Source organism: Lithobates pipiens, unplaced genomic scaffold, assembly GCF_037356315.1.
Source record: "Lithobates pipiens isolate NorthernLeopardFrog02 unplaced genomic scaffold, aLitPip1_a1.2 Scaffold_13, whole genome shotgun sequence".
Taxonomy (NCBI): Eukaryota; Metazoa; Chordata; class Amphibia; order Anura; family Ranidae; genus Lithobates; species Lithobates pipiens.
The window spans coordinates 361,625,263-361,636,235 of NW_027507718.1; positions in this window are offsets into that span (position 1 = coordinate 361,625,263).

Here is a 10,973-nt window from a genome sequence, read left to right on the forward strand (position 1 = left end):
CAGCGCTGTATGTCACGGAGCTGCTGTCAGCGCTGTATGTCACGGAGCTGCTGTCAGCGCTGTATGTCACGGTGCTGCTGTCAGCGCTGTATGTCACGGAGCTGCTGTCAGCGCTGTATGTCACGGAGCTGCTGTCAGCGCTGTATGTCACGGAGCTGCTGTCAGCGCTGTATGTCACGGAGCTGCTGTCAGCGCTGTATGTCACGGAGCTGCTGTCAGCGCTGTATGTCACGGAGCTGCTGTCAGCGCTGTATGTCACGGAGCTGCTGTCAGCGCTGTATGTCACGGTGCTGCTGTCAGCGCTGTATGTCACGGAGCTGCTGTCAGCGCTGTATGTCACGGAGCTGCTGTCAGTGCTGTATGTCACGGAGCTGCTGTCAGCGCTGTATGTCACGGAGCTGCTGTCAGCGCTGTATGTCACGGAGCTGCTGTCAGCGCTGTATGTCACGGTGCTGCTGTCAGCGCTGTATGTCACGGAGCTGCTGTCAGCGCTGTATGTCACGGAGCTGCTGTCAGCGCTGTATGTCACGGAGCTGCTGTCAGCGCTGTATGTCACGGAGCTGCTGTCAGCGCTGTATGTCACGGAGCTGCTGTCAGCGCTGTATGTCACGGTGCTGCTGTCAGCGCTGTATGTCACGGAGCTGCTGTCAGCGCTGTATGTCACGGAGCTGCTGTCAGTGCTGTATGTCACGGAGCTGCTGTCAGCGCTGTATGTCACGGAGCTGCTGTCAGCGCTGTATGTCACGGAGCTGCTGTCAGCGCTGTATGTCACGGTGCTGCTGTCAGCGCTGTATGTCACGGAGCTGCTGTCAGCGCTGTATGTCACGGAGCTGCTGTCAGCGCTGTATGTCACGGAGCTGCTGTCAGCGCTGTATGTCACGGAGCTGCTGTCAGCGCTGTATGTCACGGAGCTGCTGTCAGCGCTGTATGTCACGGTGCTGATGTCAGTGCTCTGTATTACGGTGCTGCTGTCAGTGCTCTGTATCTCCTGCACCCTCTTGTTTGCCTACCCTGGTCCCTGACCTTCCCTCTCCTCCATTGCCTTCATTAGCTCCATAGTCCTGAATTGTCAGAACAATTTCCCAAATAAAAAAAAAATGCTTGTAGTTATCGATCCCAAATTCACCTCATACATGTATTATGCTATTGTCCAGGTGGTGGGACTACGTGCTACCCCCTAATAATTACCCCGTGGCCGCAAATTCGACCTAAAGGTTTGCGAAATTCGCCTCCCATTGAAGTCAATGGAGCCCGCGGCGAACGGTCGTTTTCGCGAACGTTTGTGTCCGTTCGCGTTTCGCGTTCGCGAAACGTCCCGTCGGAAGTTCGTCCATCACTATTGCTGACCTCTCCTTCTGATAATGCTGGTTGCCTGGCTGCCATGCTTACCTTAAGACCAGGTAATTGACATTTTTCTGAAAGAGGTAAGCAATGCCATTCACATTGTATTTTTTTTAGCTTAAATAAAATCTTTTAAGGATGTTTTTAAATGTTTTCTTTTGCTTTGGATAGAGCTGGGAATGGTTATGCCGCGTACACACGGGAATTGTCGTCGGAAAAAAATCTGATGGTTTTCCTGCTGGAATTCCAACGGAATTCCGTTCAAGCTGTTTTGCCTACACACGGTCACACCAAATTCCGATCGTTTAGAACGCGGTGCCATACAACGCGTATGACGGGACTAGAAAAGTTCAATAGCCAGTAGCCAATAGCTTCCATCTCGTAGTTGAATCTGAGCATGCATGATTTTTGGCATGTCGGAATTGCATACACATGATCGGAATTTCCAATAGAAAGTTTTTCCTTCAGGAGAATTGAGAACATTCTATCAATTTTTGGCTGGCGGAATTTCGGACAGCTAAATTCTGATGGAAAGCTCTCATCTGTCTTTTTCTGGCTAGAATTCCGATCGCGTGTACATGGCATTAGAGGCTCTGTCAAGTTTTCATTGGCATCTGTGTCATTATTTGGGAGGTTTTTTGCTAACTCCTGTCATTGTTTTTACAGGGAGCTGCGTTATTTTCATTTTCAGATTGGTGATAAGGTCACTTTAATCCCTTTGCTGCCAGCACCATTTTTGCAAATGTTGAAAAAATCATTTTAGGGCTGAAGATTACATAAAACCCCCAAACATTATATATTTTCTGATAGTAGACACCCTACAGAATAAAATAGTGGTAGTTCCAATTTTTTATCTCAATTACCGCAAAGGTAATTGCCAACCTTAAAATTTCAGTAAAAAACACACTGTGAATTTTAGGGCAAACAAAGGCAATAAACAACTCAAATTTTTGGTAAAATATAAAAGACAAGGTTGCAATGAGTAAATAGATACCCAACATGTCAAATCTTAAATTTGTATATGCCTTTGAGAAGGCGGCAAAAAATGTGTACCCTATATTTTATATTTTACCGGCACCTACCATGTCAGTCCTGGGCCCACCGATGGGTAAGCTAACACTGATACCAATATAATGTTGGGGCACGTGCGCGCACATGGGGGGTAGCGGTGGAAAAAGACGCACCAGGTGAGAGCAGGAAGCCTAATGATCCAGTAGGTCCTCGTCTTCGCGCACAATGAAATTAGAAGAAATGGCCGATATCCCAAAAATGACAGGAATCAGAATGCTGGGTAGATGCGTTTCACACATTATAATGACTAAGCGCACGTGAAGTGTGCGAAAAGCATCTATGCAGCATTCTGAGTCTTGTCGTTTTTGGGATGTCCAAATAAAAAGATTTTTACAGTGGTGTGTGGCTATTTCTTCTAATTTCATTGTGTGCAGGGGGTCAGCGGTACCAGGGATGTGTGGAGGCAATCAGGAGTCTGCTTGTCAGTTTTAAACACAATCCCGGTGGCTACCGGATTGTGTGTGAAACCCTCTGCTGTTAAGATCGTACAATGTATGGACTTGGCAGCGAAAGGATTAAACAAGTAAAACATGTTATTATAGATTTTGTTTATCTTTATTTTTCTGTGCTATCAGCTAATTTAATGGACCTTGCTTTGTGCACTGGTGCACAGTCATTTTAGAACAGAAAGGGGCCATCCCCAAACTGTTCCCCCAAAGTTGGAAGCATGAAATTGTCCAAAATATCTTGGTATGCGGATGCCTTAAGAGTTCCCTACACTGGAACTAAGGGGCCAAGCCCAACCCCTGAAAAACAACCCCACACCCTAATCCCCCCTCCACCAGATGATTTGGACCAGTGCACAAGCAAGGTCCTAGAGACATGGATGAGCAAGTTTGGGGTGGAGGAATTTGACTGACCTGCACAGAGTCCTGACCTCAACCTGATAGAACACCTTTGGGATGAATTAGGGTGCAACATCAGTGCCTGACCTCACAAATGTGCTTTTGGAAGTATGTTCAAACATTCCCATAAACACGGTCCTAAACCTTGCGAAAAAAAATGTCATATAGGTCCAGTGTTGCATGACTACGCAATGGTCATTCAAAGTGTGACAGCGCTGAAAGCTGAAAATTGGCCTGGACAGGAAGGGGATAAAAGTGCCCAGTATTGAAGTGGTTAATTGATCACATATTGTTCACATAAGTCAAACTATACACAAGAGGCCGCGCTTATGGATCAGGTCACAATCAAACAGGAGTGTATGAGAATGCCTATATCGCCCCCTAACTTTATTTGATAATGTTTCACTGGTTGTAGTTTTTTTGAGGTATAACTTTATAACCAATATATATATAAAATTTAGACCTATTTGTATTAGTCACTCTGAGGTTGCTGCCTCCCTAAGAACACAATCTGAAGTCCAGGTTGTGTTTAAAAGTTGGATGATAATAATGGGCTGATGGCGCTACCTCACTCAGTCAGAGACCCAAAGGGGTAAAGGTAGATAAATATATTAGACCCTGAGCTATACCCACAACCACATGTAGCATCCCAGACAATATTCAAATTATTTTTGTGGTATTAATTTTGGTGATCTCAAAAACATATATTGATATACTACACAGCCGACTATCTCTCAATGGTGTACAAAAACCCCTATTCGGGGGAGAAGTTACACTTATAATCGCACTGTATTTGTGCAATTCCTGTGCAGTTGCTATACCTGTGCGCAATTTGTATTACCGCTATAGTACCCTATAGGTGAAAAAATATATTATATTACAGTGAAAACCACCAAGACCATGAAAAATGCAAAGCAAAAGAAATAAAATCAAAATCAAAAAGTTGAAAAAGTCAAACGCCAGAAAAAATATAATAAAAAAGGTAAATAGATAAGTGTGCGGAGTGGTTCTCAACACCCCTTTTGCAAATGTGAAAGAAGAAAAAACCTAAAAAAAGTATAAATAGTATCCAAAAAATCAATAGGTTTATGTGTCTATCTATATAAAGTCCACAAAGAGTCTCTTATCAAGTGCTTTCAACCATGCGATTATTCTTTTTCAAATAACAGGAAGGTGACTTTTGTGATTAAGCCTGCTTATTGGTGACTTCCGTGCTCGTTCCCCCTCAAGGGTCCCCACTCACCGAATCCACGCACCCCCTAGGGGGTATGTTGCCCGTAATCTGTGCTCCACTGGGTTGAGGATTCTTCTGATTGTCTCTGTCTTCAGTTTCCCCAAGGTTTATTGGAAACGATGAAAGAAGGAGGCTTTATTATCCGCCAATAGGTCCTCAAGAGAGAAAAAATCTATTCATGGTGTAGTATTCTCAATGACTGACCACTTGAGAAAAAAGGGGAGGGGGGGGGGGGGACGGGCTGCAAAAAGGGTTTTTCAAAAACAGGATTTTTACAAAGAATATGGCTTCTGCAATATTTTATATACCTTCTAAATATGTATATAGCAGAGGGCTGATGATCATTCAAAAAATATGCTTTATTACAAAAATATTTTATAATTACAAAAAAAAGGTAGGAATAAAGAGTTTTTGCATATACTAAAACATTACAGTGCTCGGTGCAAAAGACCACTTTTTTACAGATGTCCCTTTAAGCCACGACGTGCGGTCTGCAGCAATTGCACTGTACGCCTGTATATTCAATGTATATGCATATACCAATACTACATCTCAGAAAAAACACAAAAATAAAAATAGGAATAAAAGTAAAATTAGTTGTAAAAAATAAATAAAAAAAAAATAAATAAAAAAACCCGGAACAGCAAACAAAAAATATTTTAAAAAATAAAAAATAAAAATATATCTAAAAACAAAAGTCCTTCTATTAATGCAAACCAGCGCTGTACTCAAATGTATGGGGCCTAAGTAGCCAATTCTCTAGCGGGTCCCGTTTTATTTGGGGACTATAGGCTTCCCATGCACTGGATGCAGATCTACTTATCTCAATAAAGGAGTTTTCCTCCTATAGACCGAAGTTTGAAGGAAAATTGTTTGGCACCAGCCCGGTTTGCCCATCAACAGGAGTAGTCTCCTATTAGAACGGCGTGCGTTCCAACTGCGCTCCACCGGGTCAGGCGCACCGGAAATGACGTGGTGTACGTAATGACGCTGGACGCGTTTCGTCATAGACGTCCTCAGCAGCGATATCACGTACACCCATAACCACGTATTTTAAGGTGCCTGCACCGCCCATTCCCAGCCTTCAGCCAATCGCTGAGCTGGGCGGATCTACCGATTAGTTTACTTATTGCGTTCCACAGTAACTCTTACGAGCTAATTTTTTATACTGATACTGCCAATGTATATGTGCTAGAAGAATACTTTCTATCATAATAGGAGGTCGTATCTCAATCCCCCTTACTTAATACATAATGCTCTTAAAGGAAACCAAATTTTCACAGAAATAAAAGGGGAAAATTATTTTTTAACAGAAATAAAAGGGGAAAATGTTTCTTAGTGGGAACTTCAATACACCCACCTAGGTCATTAATTTTATTTCCCTTATATTTATCTTTATTTTTTATTTTATATCCTTTATTCTTTATTTCAGAGAAAGGGGGTTTTTATGAACTATTTGGTTACCAGATAGGTTCTACATTATCCTCTGAGTTATTTATACACATAGAACTTCTATTAACTATTTTTATATACCAGATATTACCTTGTAAAACTGATGTTGGTCAGAGAGTTTTTTAAAAAAATTTTTTAAATTTTTATATATGAACCTCCTATCAGTATTCAGGAAGTTCTTCCTACTTTTATAACTAAATTTACTCTTCATTCTCAAATAGAATCCCATAGGCCTCAAATGGGGAATTTGGATTATTTACTTCTTCTCATTGATAGGTTCATGTTCATGACCTGATTATTCCCACATTATTAGATTAGAGATTCATCCTTATCAGTTCCCCTACACCTACCCCATGGAGTTTCATATGTATATGCATAGGGGGGGACTTTAGGACTTCTCTAGCAGTCAGTAAGCCCTGGACAAAGGTATGTCCCTCCTTACTGTCTATGGGTTTGCTATAAAGCAGTTGAGGTCTATGTCGATATTTAGCCCTTTCGGGGCCAAGGTGTTCAATCTGTATATCCAGCTGGTTTCGTTCTGAGATATAAGGGTGGTCATATTGCCCCCTCTCCAATTTTGTTTTATACAGTCGATACCATAAAATACCATTTTAGAAGGATCTCTATGGTGGAAAAGATCAAAATGTCTAGATACATTATGATTAGGGAACCCCTTCTTGATGTTATTAACATGTTCCCTGATCCTAATGTACAGTGGTCTAGTGGTTCTGCCCACATATTGTAAATTGCATGGACATTCCAGCACATAAGTCACGTGTGTGCTCCGACATGTAATGAGTTCTCTGATTTTGTATTCTGTGTGGTCTGTTTTAGATCTGAATGTTTTCCTCCTTCGAGGTTGGGGTTTGCTAGCCCTACAGGCCAAGCATTTGTTACATTTATAGAACCCTTTCAATTCTTCCAGAAAGGTACTATTCTTAGGGCCATCGACTACATTGTGTGCTAGCATATTACGTAGTGTCGGCGCTCTCCTATAGATAAATTTTGGTTTCTTTGGGAGGATGGTTGACAATACTTTATCTTCTTGAAGGATGGGCCAATATTTTTTTATTATTTTCTCTATTTCATAATATTGTACATTGTATCCGGTGATAAACGCTAGGTCAAATTTTTGTTTTTCTTTGATGGTTCTTCTTATCAGAGTATTTCTATCAGTGTTCCCAACTTCAGTTTTTATTTTAACCAACGACTCATACTTATATCCTTTTTCAACAAATTGTGCGACCAATTTGTCTGCTTGGGAAGAGAAATCCTCAATAGAATTACAATTCCTCCTGATTCTTAAAAGCTGTCCTTTTGGTATATTTGCTTTCCATTTAGGATGATGACAGCTTGAAGTAGGGATGTAGCTGTTTCTGTCCGTTTCTTTGAAGAAGGTTTTTGTGTGAAGAACATCATTCTTCTTGAAGATTTCTAGATCAAGGAATTCTATCTTTTGTTTGTCACATTTCCCACTAAATGTGAGTCCATACTTGTTGTTATCCAGATTAGATAGAAATCTTTCAAATTCTTCTGGGGTTCCGTCCCACAAGATCACTAGATCGTCAATGTACCGTCGAAAAAACTTTAGCTGGGGTATTTTCCTTGAGTAAATATACTCCTCCTCCCACAGATTCATCAACAGGTTGGCGACACTTGGTGCATACCGTGCACCCATAGCCACTCCTGTGGTCTGTACATAATAATGATGTCCGTACCAGAAATAGTTACAGGCCATGGCCATCTCAAGGCCCTCTAGGATGTATTGCACTTGTTCTTGTTTCATGTTAGTGTGTTTGTGTAGTGCTCTTTCTACTCCTATTAGACCGTCCTTCTGCACAATGCTTGTATACAGCGAGTTTACATCTATAGTAACTAGTAAATATTGGTCTGTGCCTTGCATCCAAGGCACAGACCAATATTTACTAGTTACTATAGATGTAAACTCGCTGTATACAAGCATTGTGCAGAAGGACGGTCTAATAGGAGTAGAAAGAGCACTACACAAACACACTAACATGAAACAAGAACAAGTGCAATACATCCTAGAGGGCCTTGAGATGGCCATGGCCTGTAACTATTTCTGGTACGGACATCATTATTATGTACAGACCACAGGAGTGGCTATGGGTGCACGGTATGCACCAAGTGTCGCCAACCTGTTGATGAATCTGTGGGAGGAGGAGTATATTTACTCAAGGAAAATACCCCAGCTAAAGTTTTTTCGACGGTACATTGACGATCTAGTGATCTTGTGGGACGGAACCCCAGAAGAATTTGAAAGATTTCTATCTAATCTGGATAACAACAAGTATGGACTCACATTTAGTGGGAAATGTGACAAACAAAAGATAGAATTCCTTGATCTAGAAATCTTCAAGAAGAATGATGTTCTTCACACAAAAACCTTCTTCAAAGAAACGGACAGAAACAGCTACATCCCTACTTCAAGCTGTCATCATCCTAAATGGAAAGCAAATATACCAAAAGGACAGCTTTTAAGAATCAGGAGGAATTGTAATTCTATTGAGGATTTCTCTTCCCAAGCAGACAAATTGGTCGCACAATTTGTTGAAAAAGGATATAAGTATGAGTCGTTGGTTAAAATAAAAACTGAAGTTGGGAACACTGATAGAAATACTCTGATAAGAAGAACCATCAAAGAAAAACAAAAATTTGACCTAGCGTTTATCACCGGATACAATGTACAATATTATGAAATAGAGAAAATAATAAAAAAATATTGGCCCATCCTTCAAGAAGATAAAGTATTGTCAACCATCCTCCCAAAGAAACCAAAATTTATCTATAGGAGAGCGCCGACACTACGTAATATGCTAGCACACAATGTAGTCGATGGCCCTAAGAATAGTACCTTTCTGGAAGAATTGAAAGGGTTCTATAAATGTAACAAATGCTTGGCCTGTAGGGCTAGCAAACCCCAACCTCGAAGGAGGAAAACATTCAGATCTAAAACAGACCACACAGAATACAAAATCAGAGAACTCATTACATGTCGGAGCACACACGTGACTTATGTGCTGGAATGTCCATGCAATTTACAATATGTGGGCAGAACCACTAGACCACTGTACATTAGGATCAGGGAACATGTTAATAACATCAAGAAGGGGTTCCCTAATCATAATGTATCTAGACATTTTGATCTTTTCCACCATAGAGATCCTTCTAAAATGGTATTTTATGGTATCGACTGTATAAAACAAAATTGGAGAGGGGGCAATATGACCACCCTTATATCTCAGAACGAAACCAGCTGGATATACAGATTGAACACCTTGGCCCCGAAAGGGCTAAATATCGACATAGACCTCAACTGCTTTATAGCAAACCCATAGACAGTAAGGAGGGACATACCTTTGTCCAGGGCTTACTGACTGCTAGAGAAGTCCTAAAGTCCCCCCCTATGCATATACATATGAAACTCCATGGGGTAGGTGTAGGGGAACTGATAAGGATGAATCTCTAATCTAATAATGTGGGAATAATCAGGTCATGAACATGAACCTATCAATGAGAAGAAGTAAATAATCCAAATTCCCCATTTGAGGCCTATGGGATTCTATTTGAGAATGAAGAGTAAATTTAGTTATAAAAGTAGGAAGAACTTCCTGAATACTGATAGGAGGTTCATATATAAAAATTTAAAAAATTTTTTTAAAAAACTCTCTGACCAACATCAGTTTTACAAGGTAATATCTGGTATATAAAAATAGTTAATAGAAGTTCTATGTGTATAAATAACTCAGAGGATAATGTAGAACCTATCTGGTAACCAAATAGTTCATAAAAACCCCCTTTCTCTGAAATAAAGAATAAAGGATATAAAATAAAAAATAAAGATAAATATAAGGGAAATAAAATTAATGACCTAGGTGGGTGTATTGAAGTTCCCACTAAGAAACATTTTCCCCTTTTATTTCTGTTAAAAAATAATTTTCCCCTTTTATTTCTGTGAAAATTTGGTTTCCTTTAAGAGCATTATGTATTAAGTAAGGGGGATTGAGATACGACCTCCTATTATGATAGAACGTATTCTTCTAGCACATATACATTGGCAGTATCAGTATAAAAAATTAGCTCGTAAGAGTTACTGTGGAACGCAATAAGTAAACAAATCGGTAGATCCGCCCAGCTCAGCGATTGGCTGAAGGCTGGGAATGGGCGGTGCAGGCACCTTAAAATACGTGGTTATGGGTGTACGTGATATCGCTGCTGAGGACGTCTATGACGAAACGCGTCCAGCGTCATTACGTACACCACGTCATTTCCGGTGCGCCTGACCCGGTGGAGCGCAGTTGGAACGCACGCCGTTCTAATAGGAGACTACTCCTGTTGATGGGCAAACCGGGCTGGTGCCAAACAATTTTCCTTCAAACTTCGGTCTATAGGAGGAAAACTCCTTTATTGAGATAAGTAGATCTGCATCCAGTGCATGGGAAGCCTATAGTCCCCAAATAAAACGGGACCCGCTAGAGAATTGGCTACTTAGGCCCCATACATTTGAGTACAGCGCTGGTTTGCATTAATAGAAGGACTTTTGTTTTTAGATATATTTTTATTTTTTATTTTTTAAAATATTTTTTGTTTGCTGTTCCGGGTTTTTTTATTTATTTTTTTTTTTTTATTTATTTTTTACAACTAATTTTACTTTTATTCCTATTTTTATTTTTGTGTTTTTTCTGAGATGTAGTATTGGTATATGCATATACATTGAATATACAGGCGTACAGTGCAATTGCTGCAGACCGCACGTCGTGGCTTAAAGGGACATCTGTAAAAAAGTGGTCTTTTGCACCGAGCACTGTAATGTTTTAGTATATGCAAAAACTCTTTATTCCTACCTTTTTTTTGTAATTATAAAATATTTTTGTAATAAAGCATATTTTTTGAATGATCATCAGCCCTCTGCTATATACATATTTAGAAGGTATATAAAATATTGCAGAAGCCATATTCTTTGTAAAAATCCTGTTTTTGAAAAACCCTTTTTGCAGCCCGTCCCCCCC